The sequence below is a fragment of the Lepus europaeus genome, chromosome 11 (genome assembly GCF_033115175.1).
Source record: "Lepus europaeus isolate LE1 chromosome 11, mLepTim1.pri, whole genome shotgun sequence".
In the NCBI taxonomy this organism is placed as follows: domain Eukaryota; kingdom Metazoa; phylum Chordata; class Mammalia; order Lagomorpha; family Leporidae; genus Lepus; species Lepus europaeus.
This window is the reverse complement of record NC_084837.1, coordinates 102,972,829-102,989,234: the sequence shown is the minus strand read 5'-3', so window position 1 is coordinate 102,989,234 and position 16,406 is coordinate 102,972,829. Positions and strand designations below refer to the sequence as shown.

The following is a 16,406-nucleotide window of genomic DNA, read 5'->3' as shown; positions in this document are numbered from 1 at the left end:
GAGAGCTGCCGGGAGGGCCCGGGGATAGAGCAGACCCCAGGGACAGGAGCCAGTTGGACTCGGAGAAGGCTGCCTGGTGCAGCCACGTGATGACGGAGTTGGCGCCCTCCTGGATGGTGCGCCGCTGGACGCTGTCCAGGTCGGAGGCCTGGTCTGAGCCGGCCGCCTCCTCCAGGCAGTCCCGGGGAACAGTGCCGGGGAGCTCAGGAATAGCAAGGTGGGGTCTCGGCGATCAGCCAGGGCTGGGCTGGGGTGGGGGGCGGCTGGGCCTGAGAGGCGGCCTTGGCTGGGGCCAGGGCCTCCTTCCCGCCCCGCCTCAGGGCCCACGGGTTGGTGGATGGTCGCCGCGGGGGGCGCCTCCTCAGAGTCCTAGAAGCAGTACACGGCCTCCTTGGTGGGCGTCCTGAGGCACAGGGACTGCCTCCCCCCTTCCCCCTGAGCCCGGTCTAAATGGGCACCTGGGGGCCGGCCCACGGGCAGCTCCAGCCCCGCCCGGCTCCTGCCTGTGCCCCGGGTCTTCTCCGGGCTCCAGCCGGCGCCCCCCCCCCCCCCCCCCGGCCTTGAGCCGGTTCCTGGAGACCTGGCTGGTGGGGGCTGCGAGGCCGGGGGGCTCCTGCCTGTCCAGCCGGCCACGGGGCTGCTCCCGGGGGGTGGGGGGCTTGCAGGGTCTCCTCGCTGAGGGACGCGGCGCTGGAGAAGCTGACCGGCGTGCCCTTGGCCGAGTGGGTGCACGAGTTGTCCTCCTGGGCCGGGGCGGGCACCAGCATGTAGACGGGGACAGACAGCGCCCGGCGGGCAGGCACCAGCTCCAAGGCCACCTTGCGGAGCCGCGCGGGCAGCAGCGCCAGCTCCTGGTCTGGGGCCGTGCAGGTGCGGGAGCCCGGGGGTGCCGGCCCCTCCTGCCGTCTGGCGGCCTCTTCTCACCGACGGTGGCTGGCACAGCGGTCAGGGCAGGTGGGCGGCAGCAGCCCCAGCTCCACGTCCTGCTGCACATAGTGCTCGTGCGGGGCCAGGGCACTGAGTCTGGAGTCGCAGAAGTTCTCGTCCAGCTTCTTCACGGTGAAGGGGATGCTGCAGGCGTCCAGCTCAGAAGGCAGGCGGCAGTTGGGGAGGTCCAGGAAGCGCTTCCGGTAGCTCTCCCATTGCAGGCTGAACTGGCTGCTCTCGGGCTGGCCGGGCTGCGTGGCCGGCGGCGTCTTGCTGGGGCTGGGCTGCATGGTCTGCCTGAGGCTGTCCGGCAGCTCCCTGGGGCTCACCATGCTGCTGCCCAGTCCACCTCAGGGGTCGCTGGGGATGGAGCTGGCGATGGCTGGGCTCTCTGGAAGCTACCCAGGGAGCTCACGGAGCTGCAGTGGCTCAGCACCAGCGGCGTCTCCTGCACACAGTTCTCCGAGGAGCTGGACGCGTGGCATCCTCCATGCCCATGCCCAGGCCCCAGCCGTGGCCCCGCCGGCGCGCCTGGATGGCCATGGGCAGGGAGGCGGCCCCTGGCCCGCGTTACGCCCCGTCCAGCTCCTCCTCTTCGGGGCTGGCCTCCTCCAGGCCCTCGAGGGAGGAGTTGCTGTCCAGGTCTCTGGCCTCGCTGGGGCCCGGGCGTCCGGCCGAGGACAGCGAGCTGCAGCGGGTGAGCAAGAGGGGACCCTCCTGCGCCACCAGCCTCTGCAGCGCCCTGCTGGCCACGGCCGGCCAGTTGGCTCCCAGCTTCTCGGGCACCTGCTCAGACCCTCCGATGGCAGCCAGTGCTGCTTCCAGGCCCTGGGGGCCGCCTCGGGGCTGCCAGGGTCCCCCGTGCCTGCCCCTTCCTGCGGCCTCCAGCAGAGGCACATGCTGTTAGGTGGGCAACAGCTTGATGGTGCGCACGCGGGCGTCGGTGCCGGCGGCGTCCCAGGTGGGCCCATGGTCGAGCCGCAGCTGCCCGCCCAGGAGCTCCTTGCGGTGCTTGGCCAGCGCGGCCAGCGGGCAGGTCCTCAAGTGCTCCCACAGGCAGTAGCTGTCGCTGGTGCTGTTGCTGTTGTGGGACAGGCTGGCGTGAGCTGCCTTGAGCAGCAGGGGATGCGCCTCCCGCCTCCCCCGCACCTCCTGCTCGGGGTCCTCGGAGCTGAGGCTGAAGCTGTAGTCAGACGAGGTGTGCAAAGCTGAGATGTCCTCCATCAGATGGTCGATCCGCGGACCGCCAGCACCAGCTTGGTTTTGGCCTTGGCCGCCACAACAGCCTTGCCGCCCTCCTCCTTCTTGGGCTCCAGACCGCGGCGGGCTGGCGGGGTGCGGCCCAGTGAGAGGGAGAGCACAGCTGGGCTGGCGGGCTCCGCGGTGGCGGCGGCCAGGGAGGGCGCGTCCTGGTCGTCGTCGAAGCAGCCCCAGTCGGAGGCGTAGTACCGCGCCAGCCCGCCCAGGTGCCTCAGGGGCAGCAGTGGCTTCTTGGCGGCGGCCGCAACCTCGGCCTCGGCCTCGGCCAGGGCATGCTTCTCCAGGTGGCCGAGCGCCTGCGCCCGGTGCCGGGCGTCAAGCTCTGCCTCCAGTGCCCGCTGCTTGCACACATAGAGGCTGGGCGCGCAGCTGCAGGGGGACACGGCCTTGGCGGCTGCCTGGTGTCTGGCGGGCTGGTAGGCCAGCAGGTTGCGCAGGGCAGCGGCATTGCCCATGGCGATCATTTTGTGCCTGGAGTGCACCAGGCTGCACAGCATGCCCACAGCGCCCAGGTCCCACAGCAGCTCCTGGTCCTGCGTGCTGCGAGCCAACAGGTTCCAGAGCATTCAGCATGCGTTGCTCACGATGGTCAGGCTGTGCGAGTTCAGGTGCTGCAGCAGCGTCTGCAGGCAGTTGTGGTCTCAGAGCACCTGCCTGGGTGAGGGATGGTGGAGGCGGGGTCAGGAACAGAAGGCTGTGCCCCACCCTCCGGGGATTGTTGGGCGGCCATGGTGGGCATTTGGGGGCGTGGACCAGCAGGTGGGAGGGGTGGTGGTGGTGTGTCTCTGTGTTTCTCAAATAAATTTTAAATTAAAATAAATAAAAAAAAAACCTCAGTGAAATCTAGTTCTCTTGTTTCAAATTTCCTTATCAGATCTGGATACTGATCTTAGTTTGTTTGTTTTACATTTTTTCATGTGCTATATTTCATTTTGGTTTATAAATTTTATTATGTTACCTTATGGCTTCATGCTGGGTGATAGAATTCAGGTATTGGGTTAATTATCTTGTTTTAATTAGGAATTCTAGGTTTGTTTTATTATTTTGGCTACCAGTAGAATATTTTCCTTTGTTTATGGGCTGTTCTCCAGATTTTTTTTTGGTTTTAAATTTCTTTGTTTATTCATTTGTTCATTTATTTATTCTGTCAAAAACAACAAGGGGGCTGGCGCCTTGGCTCACTTGGCTAATCCTCTGCATGCGGCACCGGCACCCCAGGTTCTAGTCCCAGTTAGGGCACCGGATTCTGTCCCAGTTGCTCCTCTTCCAGTCCAGCTCTCTGCTGTGGCCCGGGAAGGCAGCGGAGGATGGCCCAAGTGCTTGGGTCCTTGCACCTGCGTGGGAGAACTGGAGGAGCACCTGGCTCCTGGCTTTGGATCTGTGCAGCACTGGCTGTAGCGGCTATTAGGGGAGTGAACCAATGGAAGGAAGACCTTTCTCTGTGTCTCTCTCTCACTGTCTATAACTCTCTCTCTGTCTCTTTCACTATCTAACCAAACCAAAACAAAACACAACCAAAAAAAAAAAGGCATTTGACATAGTATCTCTTCTGATACAAAAAAATATATATATACAACAAATTGGAGTTTTATGATCTATGTCCCTAAGAAAAAAGAAATTTAAGCCTTTTGTAGAAGATAATTATTTTAAGTTTCTCCAAAACAAATTTGATTGCATTCTTTTTTGAAAAATAAAATGGAATGTGAAAGCAAATTGCCTAGTTTGTGTGGCCAAACCAGAAAAATCCAGTTCTCTTGTTGCTAACCTCCTTATCAGATCAGGCTACAGCCTCTTTGTCAGTTTGTGTTTTTTGGGTATTTCTTTTTCATGTATTCCAGAAGGTAAATTGTCTACCCCCCCCAAAAAAAAAAAAGAAAATTCATCAGATAAGCTGAATTTCATTATCTGGCTAAAGCCAAAATGTAACATATAAAAATTTATAAACAAAAATGAATTGTAATGTATGAAAAAAAATAAAGGAAATAAACCAGCCACTGTAACTAGATCTGATATGCATGTTAGCAACAACAAAAAAATGGAATTTTCTGGTTTGTGCCAGCCAAGTCCAGCCAAAATGGTTTGGAATTCAGAATGATTTTAGCAATTCTAACTCATTTTGGAAAAACTTAAAATCTTTCTCTTCTACAAAATTCCTAAATTTCACTTTTCCCAGACACATAGATCATAAGGCTAGGTGTTCCCTATACTTTTTTCTAAACATAAAACTCCAATTTATTGTGTTTCACTTTTACCATAAGTGAAACTTTGTCAACTGTGGTGTTGTTCTTAAAGAATAAATAAGCAAAGAAAATAATAAATAAACAAGCTCACAAACCAGAAAAATGTGGGGAACAGGCTATAAACCAAAGAAAAGTGGCTGCTAGAATCAAAACAATAAAACCAACCTAGGAATCCAGAAGGTGAAATGACTTAACCCTGATAAAAAAAGAAAATTAATCCAATAACCTGAATTCCATTATCCAGCATGAAGCAAAAATGTAACATAATAAAATTTGTAAACCAAAATGAAATGTAACACATGAAAAAGGAAAAGCAAAGAGACAACAAAGTTGTGGCCAGATCTGATATAGAGCTAAGCAACAAGAGAACTTGATTTTTCCGGTTTGTGCCACCCAAATCTGGCTAACTTACCATAGCATTCCAAATTATTTAAACAAGAAAACCACAGTCTAACACATTTTGGAGAAACTTAAAATCCTTCTATTCTACAAAAGCTTAAATTTTACTTTTCCCAGAATCAAAGATCATAAGGGTAGTTGATCCCTGTAGTTTTATAATCATAAACTCCAATTTGTTCTGTTTTTTTTTGTATCATAAGAGATACTATGTCAAGTGTGTTGTTTTTGTCAGAAAAATTAAAGAAATTTAAGAAACAAATAAATAAATTTACAAACCAGAGCAAGTGTGGGGAACAGCACATAAACAAAGGAAAATGTGGCTTCTGAAAGCCAAAATCATAAAACCTAGGATTCCAGAATTTAAAAGCCTCAGGCCTGATAAGTTAAAGAAAATCAAACTAATAATCTGAATCCCATTATCCAGCATGAAGCCAAACTATGTTATAATAAAATTTATATACCAAAATGAAATGTAATATATGAAAAAACGCAAAAAGAAAAAGAAAGAGGCTGTAATGAGATTTGATATGGAGGTTTGCAACAATCGAATAGGATTTTTCTGATTTGTACCATCTAAATCCAAGCAAGGTGCTTTAGCATTCAAAATGGTTTTAACAAGAAAGCCACAGTCTAAATCGATTTGGAGAAATTTAAAATTCTTCTCTTCTTCCCAGACACATAGATCTTAATAAGGGTAGGTGTTTCCTATAGTTTTTTTTATCATAATTATCCATTTTTTTTGTTTTTTGTATCAAAAGGAATACGATATCAAATGTGTTGTTCTTTTGGACAGAATAAAATAAACAACAAATGAATAAAGAAATAACTAAACTTAAAACTAGAGAAAATGTGGGGAACAGCCCATAAACAAAGGAAAATGACTGCTGAAAGCCAAAACAGTAAAATAAATTTAGGATTCCAGAAGGTAAAATGCCTGAGGCTTGAGGAAAAAAAAATAAAATTAATCCAGTAACCTGTATTCCATTATCCAACATGAGGCCAAAATGTAACATAATAAAATTTATAAGCTAAAATGAAAAGTGCATCAAAGAAGTAAGAACAAAGAGGCTGTGGCTAGATCATACGGAGAGTAGCAATAAGAGAACCAGATTTTTCTGGTTTGTGCTGCCGAAACTGGCAAGTTGATTTAGCACTACATGGGATTTTAACACGAAAACCAGTCTAATTCATTTTGGAGAAACATAAAAGCCTTCTTTTCTACAAAAAGCTTTAAATTCATTTTTCCTAGAAACATATATTGTAAAGGTAGGTGTTCTGTGTAGATTTCTAATCATAAAAATCCATTGCGTTGTGTTTTTTTTTTTTGTATCATAGGGATACTATGTCAAGAGTGTTGTTTTTGACAGAATAAAACAAAAACAAATGAAAATAAAAATAAATAAATTTACAAACCAGAAAATATTTGGGTTACAGCCCATAATCAAAGAAAAACTTGGCTGTTGTAAGCCAAAACAATAAAACAAACCTACAATTCCTGAAGGTAAAATACCCGAGCCATGATAAAAAAGAATTAGCATTTATCCAATTACCTGAAATCCATTATCTGGCATGAAGCCCAAATTTAGCACAATGAAATTTATAATCCAAAATGAAATATAACACAGGAAAAAAATATAAACACAAAAGCAAACAAAAAAAGAGGTTTCTTTGTTTATGGGCTGTTCTGCACATTTTTTATGTTTTTAAATTTATTTGTTTGTTTATTCATTTGTTTATTTATTGTATCAAAAACAATACATTTGACATAGTATCCCTTACAATACAAAAAAAAAAACCCACAACCAATTAGTTTTATTATTAGAAAACTTACGGGAACACATATGTTTATGATCTATGTGTTTGTGGAAAGTGAAATTTAAGCCTCTTTTAGAAGTGGCTAGCACTTTAAAACTTTCTTTCCCTTTGGTCTGAAAGGGAGGTTTTTTCTACTTACTGTATACTTCGCTGATGGCGAAGTGAATCTAGCTATGAGATTATTATTTGAGTTCTTATTTTGGCTATGCTATTGCAGAAAAATGTTAGAAATCTCTTTCATAAGGTCTAAAGATTAAATTGTGCATCCTACAGATTCCTTCATAATAGAATTAGTTTCCTACCTTGAAGAGAATAGAGAAATGAAAGAACAAGTTGGGCTTAGAATAGAGAAATGAGGGAGCAAGTCCTAGATCGCTTGCTGACAATAGCAATATCACATGAATATTTAGCAAACCATTTCAACCATTAGATAACAACTTAAGAAAACATTTACCAGAAGGTCCAATGCCTTCTATAAATTTTAAGAATCATGTATTTGAAAACACCTCTTAAATATCTAACATGGTGTAGTTTGTTTAGCCAGTAAACTTAAGCACAACCATCTAAAATGTTTTTAGTTTCTTTCTACCAACAAGTCTAAAACATATGATACACAGATTCAGGTCCCACAAATTAAAATATATCTTTGATTGATTTTAGCAGCTTAAATTTATGGACAATCTTATCTATAAGCCATTTAAAATAAAACTCTTAATAAAATTTCCCCATGTGGACATACAATATGTACACACATATAATATAGCATAATAGACCAATATAGCAATTTTAATAATAGCTTTTAAAATCTTTAACTCTTTTTGTAGATTGCCAATTGATTTGAATTGCTTTTTGTTTTTAGTAACCTCAGTTAACCATACTTTCTCTCAGTTGGTACTGTTAATACATTATTGGCTTCATCTGTTTACAGAGCCATCCCAAAGTACTGAATACAATAAAAGTGGCTGGAAAAAGTCCATAGGAACCTATAGGAGGACAGCTAAACACAGAACCAACGATGCTTTAGTTTTATGAGCAGCAGATCATATATAACTGTGGATGACAAAAGACTTTAAGAGAACAAGAGAACTAGATTTTTGTAGTTCGTGCCACAGAAATCCTGCCAAGTTGCATTAGAATTGCAAATGATTTTAATAAGAAAACCACAAACTCATTTTGGAGAAACTTAAAATACTTCTCTTCTAAGAGAGGCTTAAATTTCACTTTCCACAAACACATAGATCATAAACATATGTGTTCCCATAAGTTTTCTAATAATAAAACTAATTGGTTGTGGGTTTTTTTTGTATCATAAGGGATACTATGCCAAATGTATTGTTTTTGATACAATAAATAAACAAATGAATAAACAAACAAATAAATTTAAAAACATAAAAAATGTGCAGAACAGCCTATAAACAAAGGAAGAGACAGCTGCTATAAGCTGAAACAATGAAACAAACCTAGAATTCCAAAGGTAAAAAGGCTGTGCACTGATTATAAAAGAGCATTTATCAAATTATCTGTATTCCATTATCTGTCATGATGCCAAAATGTAATGTAATAAAATTTATAAGCCAAAATGAAATGTAATACATGAAAAAAATACCAAAGAAATTACAAACAAACAAAGAGGCTGTAGCCAGAATTGATATGGAACTTTGTAATGAGAGCCAGATTTTTCTGGTTTGTGGCACAGAAAACAGGCCAAGTTGCTTTAGAACTCCGAATGATTTCGGCTGGCACCGTGGCTCACAACGCTAATCCTCTACCAGCGGCGCCAGCACCCTGGGTTCTAGTCCCAGTTGGGGTGCTGGTTCTGTCCCGGTTGCTCTTCTTCCAGTCCAGCTCTCTGCTGTGGCCCGGGGAAGGCAGTGGAGGGTGGCCCAAGTGCTTGGGCCCTGCACCCATGTGGGAGACCCGGAGAAGGTACCTGGCTCCTGACTTCAGACCAGCACAGTGCTGGCCATGATGGCCATTTGGGGAGTGAACCAATGGAAGGAGGACCTTTCTCTCTGTCTCTCTCTCTCACAGTCTAACTCTGCCTGTCCAAAAAAAATTCTGAATAATTTTAACCAGAAAACTGCAGTCAAACTCATTTTGGAGACAAACTCATTTTGGAGACACTAACAATTCTTTACTACAAAATGCTTATATTTCACTTTTTCCATACATAGAGATAATAAGGGTATGTGTTCCCTTTAGTTTTCTAATCATAAATCTCCAATTTGTTGTGTTTTTGCTATTATAATGGATATTATGTCAAATGTGTTTTTGTTTTTGACAGAATAAATAAACCAATGAATAAACAAATCAATTTAAAACGAGAAAAATATAGTGCACAGTCCATTAACAAAGGAAAAATCTGAAGCTAGAAACTGAAATACTAAAACAAAAGCTAGAATTCCAGAAAATAAAATGCTAGTGCCCTGATAAAAAGAAAGAATTTTTTCCAATTACCAGAATTCCATTATCCAGCATGAAGCCAAAAGATAACATAATAAAATTTATAACCCAAAATGAAATGTAATACATGAAATAAAAATTAAAAAAAAAAAACCCAAAGAGGCTCTAGACAGATCTGATATGGAGGTAATCAACAAGAGAACTGTATTTTTTTGGTTTGCACCACCCAAATCTGGGAAAATTGCTTGAGCATTCTGAATGAGTTTGGGAAGAAAACCTCAGTTAATCTCAATTTAGAGAAACATAAAACATTCTCTTCTACAGAGGGCTTAAATTTCAATTTTTCCAGACAAATAGATCATAAGAGTGGGTGTTTCCTGTAGTTTTCTAATCATAAAATGACAATTTGTTGTGTTTCTTTGTATAGAAAGTGATACTATTTCTAATGTATTGTTTTTCATAGAATAAATAAATAAACATATGAATAAACATACAAATAAATTTAAGACAAGGAAAAATTTGGGAATAGTCCATAAACAAAGAAATATGCAGCTGCTGGAAGCCAAAAAAATGCCTGGAATTGAAGAATTAAAATGCTTGAACCCTGATTAAAAAAGAAAATTAATCTGATTACCTGAATTGTATTATCCGGCATGAAGGCAAAATGTAACATAGTTGTATAAACCAAAAGGAAATGTAATTCATGAATAAAATTCCAAAAATACTAAGAAACAAAGATTTTGTTCCCAGATCTGATATGGAGCTTTACAAAAAGAACTGGATTTTTCTGGTTTGTTGAACCCAGAACAGGTTGAGTTGCTCTATATATATCTGAATTATTTTAACAAGCAAATCACAGTCAAACTTGGTTTGTGAGACTTAAAATTCTTCGCTACTGCAAAAGGCTTAAACTTCACTTTTTCAAACACATTGATCATAAGGTAGGTGTTCCTTGTAGTTTTCTAATCATAAAACTAATTACTTGTTTGTTTTATTTTTGTACAATAGGGATACTATGTCAAGTGTGTTTTTCTGACAGGATACACAAATAAATAAATTTAAAAATCATAAAACTGTGCAGACCAGCCCATAAACAAAGAAAAAGGCAGCAGCTGGAAGCCAAAGCAATAAAACAAACTTAGAATTCCAGAAGGTAAAAAACCTATGCACTGATTAAAAAAGAGTATTTACCCATTTATTTAAATCCATTATCTGGCATGATGCCAAAATGTAATGTAATAAAATTTATAAACCAAAATGAAATGCAATACATGAAAAAATACCAAAGAAACACCACCACAAAGAGGCTGTAGCCAGAACTGATATGGAGCTCTGCAACAAGAGAACCAGCTTTTTCTAGTCTGTGGCACCCAAAACAGGCCAAGATTGCTGGTTTTGAATTCCAAATGATTTTAATAAGAAAACCGCAGTTAGACTTGTTTTAGAGACATTTAAAATTCTCTCCCACTTAAATTTCATTTTTCCCATAAGCATAGATCATAAGGGTAGTTTTCTATTCACAAATCTCCAATTTGCTGTGTTTTAGGTATCATATCAGATATTATGTCAAATGTGCTTTTATTTATGACAGAATAATTAATCCAATGAATAAACAAATAAATTTAAAATCAAAATAATGTGGTGAACAATCCATAAACAAAGAAAATATTGACTAGTTGAAGCCAAAACAATAAAAGAAAATCTAGAATTTCAGAAGGAAAATGCCAGTGCCCTGATAAAAAGAAAGGGCATTTGCATAATTACCAGAATTCCATTATGTGGCCTGAAGCCAACATGTAAAATAATAAAATTTATAAGCCCAAATGAAATGACATACCAAATAAACCAGCAGTCTGTAGCCAGATCTGATATGGAAGTTAGCAACAAGAGAACCAGATTTTTCTTGGTTGTGCAACCAAACACCAGACAAGTTTTTTAGGATTCCAAATGATTTAACAAGAAAATCACGGTAAGATTCATTTTGGAGAAATTAAAATCCTTCTCTTCCACAATACAGTTAAATTTTAATTTACCCAGATGAATACATCATAAGGGTAGGTGTTCCCAAAAGTTTTCTAATCATAAAACTCCAATTTGTTGTGTTTTATTGTATCACAAGTGATAAAATGTCAATTTTATTGTTGTTTTTGACAGAATAAATATATAAACAAATGAATAGATTGAAAAAAAGGAAAAAAGGGGGAATAGACCATTAACAAAGGAAAAGTTGGCTGCTGTAAGGGAAAATAAGAAAACGAAAGTAGGATTGCCGAAGGTGAAATGCCTGAGAAAATTAATTCAGTTACCAAAATTCTTTAATCTGGCATGAAGTCAAAAAGTAACATAATAAAATATATAAACTAGAATGAAATATAATACATTAAAAATACCTAAAAAGCAAATAAACAAAGAGGCTGTATCTAGATCTGATATGGAGTTTTGCAACGAGAGAACCAGATTTTTCTCCTTTGTGCCACACGAAAAAAAAGTGTGTAACAGACCATAAACAAAGGTAAAGCTGGCTGCTGGAAGCCAAAACAATAAAACAAACCTTTGATTCCAGAAGGTTAAATGCCAGTGCCCTGATTAAAGAAGACCATTTTTACAATTACCAGGATTCCATTATGTAGAACGAAGCCAAAATGTAACATATTAATACTTATAAGCCAAAATGAAATGTAATGCATTAAAATGCGAAACAAACAAAGAGGTTGCAGCCAGATCTGATATAGAGCTTAGTAACAAGATAACTGATTTTTCTGGTTTGTGCCTCTCAATACTGGCCAAGGGGCTTCAGCATTTCAAATGATTTAAACAGATATTGTAGTCAAATTCATTTTGGAGAAACTTAAAATCCTTTTCTTCTTCACTTTTCCCAGACACATAGATAATAAGGGAAGATGTTCTCTGTAGTTTTGTAATCATAAAACTCCAATTTAATGTGTTCCTTGTATCATAAGTGATACTATGTCAAATGTGGTTTTGTTTTTAAAAGAATAAATAAACAAATGAATAAACAAATAATTAAATTTGAAACCAGGAAAATTGTGGTGAACAGCTCAAAAACAAAGGAAAATGCTGCTGTGGTAAGCCAAAGCAATAAAGCAAATAAGAATTCTAGAATGAAAAATGTGTATATAATATATATATCAGGGCTCACACATTTTTCATATATATATATGTGTGTGTGTGTGTATATATATATCCAGATAATTAGATAAATAATATATATTATATATTATACATATAATAATTATATATATTCAGGTAGATAAATTATATCTATCTATATATATACATATATGTATATAATTTAATATATATATGTATATAATTTATCTACTTACCTGAATTCCATTATCCAACATGAAGCCAAAATGTAACATAATAAAGTTTATAAACCAAAATGAAATGTAATACATGAAAAAATTGCAAAACAAAGAGGCTGTACACAGTTCTTATACAGAGCTTTGCAAAAAGAGATTCTCAATTTTCAGGTTTGTGCCACCCAAAACCAGGCACATTGCTTCAGCATTCTGAATTATTTTAAAAATAAAATTCCATGGAAATTTGTTTTGGAGAAAATTAAAATCCTGTTTAACAAAAGGATTAAATTTCCCTTTACCCAAACATAAAAATTGTAAGTGTTTGCTGTATTTTTCTAATCATAAAACTCCAATTTGCTTTTTTATTGTATCATAAGTGATACTATGTCAAATGTGTTGTTTTTGACAGAATAAATAAATGAATGAATAAACAAATAAAAAAATTTAAAATGAGAAAAGATATAAGGAACAGTCCATACACAAGAAAAAGTTAGCTACTGGAAGTCAAAATAATAATAACAATAGGGATTATATCAAATTGAGAAGTTTCTGTACTGCAAAAGAAACAGTCAGGAAACTGAAGAGGCAACTGACAGAATGGGAGAAAATTTTTGCAAACTATGCAATTGATAAAGGATTAATAACCAGAATCTACAAAGAGATCAAGAAACTCCACAACAACAAAACAAACAACCCACTTAAGAGATGGGCCAACTACCTCATTAGACAGTTTTTCAAAAGAGTAAATCCAAATGGCCAACAGGCACATGAAAAAATGTTAAGGATCACTAACAATCAGGGAAATGCAAATCAAAACCACAATGAGGTTTCACCTCACCCTGGTTAGAATGGCTGACATACAGAAAACTGCCAACAACAGATGCTGACGAGGATGTAGGGAAAAAGGGACACTAACCCACTGTTGGTGGGAATGCAAACTGGTAAAGCCACTTTTGGGATTCCTCAGAAACCTGAACATAATCCTACCACACAACCCAGCCATCCCACGCCTTGGAATTTACCCAAAGGAAATTAAATTGGCAAATAAAATAGCTATCTGCACCTTAATGTTTATTGCAGCTCAATTCACAATAACTAAGATATGGACTCAACCTAAATGCCCATCAACAGAAGACTGGATAAAGATATTATGGGGTATGTACTCTAAAGAATAGTATATAGCAGTAAAAAAATGAAATCCGGTTATTTGCTACAAAATGGAGGAATCTGGAAAACATCATGCTGAGTGAAATAAGCTAGTCCTCAAGCAATAAATATCATATATTCTCCCTGATTGGTGACAACTAACTGAGCATCTAAAAGAAAACCTGTCAAATGAAACAGACACTATGACAAGCAATGACTTGAGCAGCCCTTGTCCTGAGTGTCAAGGAACAGCTTACTATTTTATTTTTTTTAGTATTTTCCTATTCTATTCAATGCCATTGGTTGAACTATTTAATTGATGCACAATTATTCTTAGGTGTTTAAATTTAACTGACAATTGATCCCCGTTAAAAATAAGAGTGGGAAGAAGAGAGGGAGGAGATGTACAGTTCGGTACATGCTCAGTCGGACTTGCCCCTGATGGTAGAGCTGGAAACGTGTCATGGGATTCAAAATCCCCTTAAGGTAGCACGTACCAATGCCATCTTACTAGTCAAAGTGATCAGTTTAAATTCATAATTTATCAAAAAGATAGGATTAAGTATCAAAGGGATCACATAAACAAGAACAGTGTCTGCTAATAATAACTGATAGAATGAAAAAGGAGAGAATGATCCAACATGGGAGGCAGGATACAGAGCAGACTCATAGAATGGCAGATGCCCTCAACAGCACTCTGGCCTCAGAATCAGTACTTAAGGCATTCGGATCTGGCTAAAAAGCCCATGAGAGTATTTCAGGCATGGAAAGCCAAGACACTGTGGCAAAAAAAATGACCTAAATGAAAGATCTCTGTGATTGAGACCCCAGTGAAAAGAACGGGCCATCAAAAATAAGGTACCTTTCTCTGAAGGGTTTGTCTAAAATTACCATAGTGTCTTTCAAAGTAGCTATACTATTTCCCACTTACACCAACAATGAAAGAAAGCTGCTATTGCTCTGTGTCTTTGACAGCATCTGGCATTGTCAGTGTTGTGTGTGTAAGTCTGAGATTTAAAAACTCCAATGGCTGCCTAGATATGGCGAGGGGAACTGACATTTTTTTTGTTAGTTTTCTCTTCAGAAGCTAAAGTTCTCTTAGTGAAATACGAGAAAAATACTCTCATATTTCTGGTGAAGGAGTTGGGATTTAGCCGCTTTCAAATCTGCCCAACATACTCATGAGGCACATTTCTGTTTTTAGTGCCTTTTTAAAACATTTTTCTGTGATCTTATTCATATTATTGCATGAAATAATGGTTTGTTCCTTTTATAGATATAGTATTTCATTTGTGTTGTTCAATGGTGGAGACTAGTAAATCAAGTACCGTTTTTTTTAAAGATTTATTTATTTATTTGAAAGTCAGAGTTACACAAAGAGAGACAGAGAAAGAGAGAGAGAGGTCTTCCATCTGATGGTTCACTCCCCAATTGGCCTCAATTGCTGGATCTGTGCCAATCTGAATCCAGGAGCCAGGAGCTTCTTCTGGGTCTCCCACAAGGGTGCAGGGCCCCAAGGAATTGGGCCATCTTCTACTGCTTTCCCAGGCCATAGCAGAGAGCTGGATTTGAAGTGGATCAGGCAGGTCTGGAACCGGTGCCCATATGGGATGCCAGCACTTCAGGCCAGGGCATTAACCCACTGTGCCACAGCACCTGCTCCTCAAGCATCTTTTTGTTAAAAATTTGCTTTTGAAGACAGAAAATGCCGCATGTTTGATGAGTTTTTGCTTTGTTCTTGGAATATGATCATTATACCATAGTATGTGAACCTTGAAGTACCCATACTACAGTGGTGTTACAAATCAGAGCCTGGGCCCTACAACCCCATCTCTCCGAAATTGCCAGTTAGTGGTCAATTTTGTACTTCGACACTCTGTGTACTCCTCATTCTGCTCACAATTGTCTTTCCCTATTGGTTTCCTATTCCCTGGCTTTAGCAATCATCCCAGTGCTGTGCTGAACTGGAGGTGAATCACCACTAATGGCCTTTCATCCTGTATGTTTGGATGTAGTTAAAACTTCTCAGTTTTGTGTTAGCCCACTTTGATGATTGATCCTACGTTCTTGTTCTTTTTAATGGAAAAGAAGCTCAAGGCCTAGGACAAATATAAATAAGGATTCCAGATTGTTCTTGCTCTATTTTCACAAATTCTATAAATTGCATATTAAATATAGCATGTAGGGTGAGAGCGGCAAGATGGCAGAATAGGAAGGGAGCACATTGATAGTCCAGGAAGAGACAGTTTAATAAAAGTGGAGATACTGCAGGTTCAAGGAAGAGGAAGAATAGGGGAAAAAACAGCAGAGAAAACTGTTCCGGAACTAGTGATTCACAGTGGACCTGCGTGGAGAGCGTGGGAGCCCAAGTTCTGGACACCAGTGGCAGACTCAACCCACCAGCGCTGGAACACGAGGTGAGCCGAACCTCAATAGCCCGAGACAACAGCGGGCAAGTGGAAAGAGAGGCTAGAGGGAACGAGGCTTGAAACTCCGTGGGGAAAAATTCACCAGGCTAACTAGAAGAGAGAGAGGAAAAAAAAAGTGACCGATACGGACAAGTTTCTCTCTCTCCGCTAACCTCTCAAAGGCGAGCAAGACAAAGAGCAGGCAACATTTTGGACATACATCATAAGCAGGGCAACCTCAGGTCGGCACCGGCCCTGAGCCTAGCAGAAAAACCTGACTCTGGGGGGAGGGGTGAAATAACAGGAGATTAGGATCTAACTTGGCAACCCAGTGGGAGACTACAGGAGAATTGGAGCCCACACTGAGGGTAGCAGAGTTTCCTTGTGTGGTCCTTGGGAAAGAGCTTCTGATTGCTGGCTCCTGTGGGTATGTCATTCACTTGCTAACTACCTCCAATTGCATTCAGCTTTGTGGAATTACT

The 16,406-nt window shown here is 40.9% G+C and overlaps 1 pseudogene; it reads right to left on the bottom strand.

Moving 5' to 3' along the window:
- Positions 1 to 203: 203 nt before the first annotated feature.
- LOC133770612 (adenomatous polyposis coli protein 2-like) lies at positions 204 to 12,402 on the bottom strand (annotated as a pseudogene).
- Between the last annotated feature and the right edge of the window lie 4,004 nt (positions 12,403 to 16,406).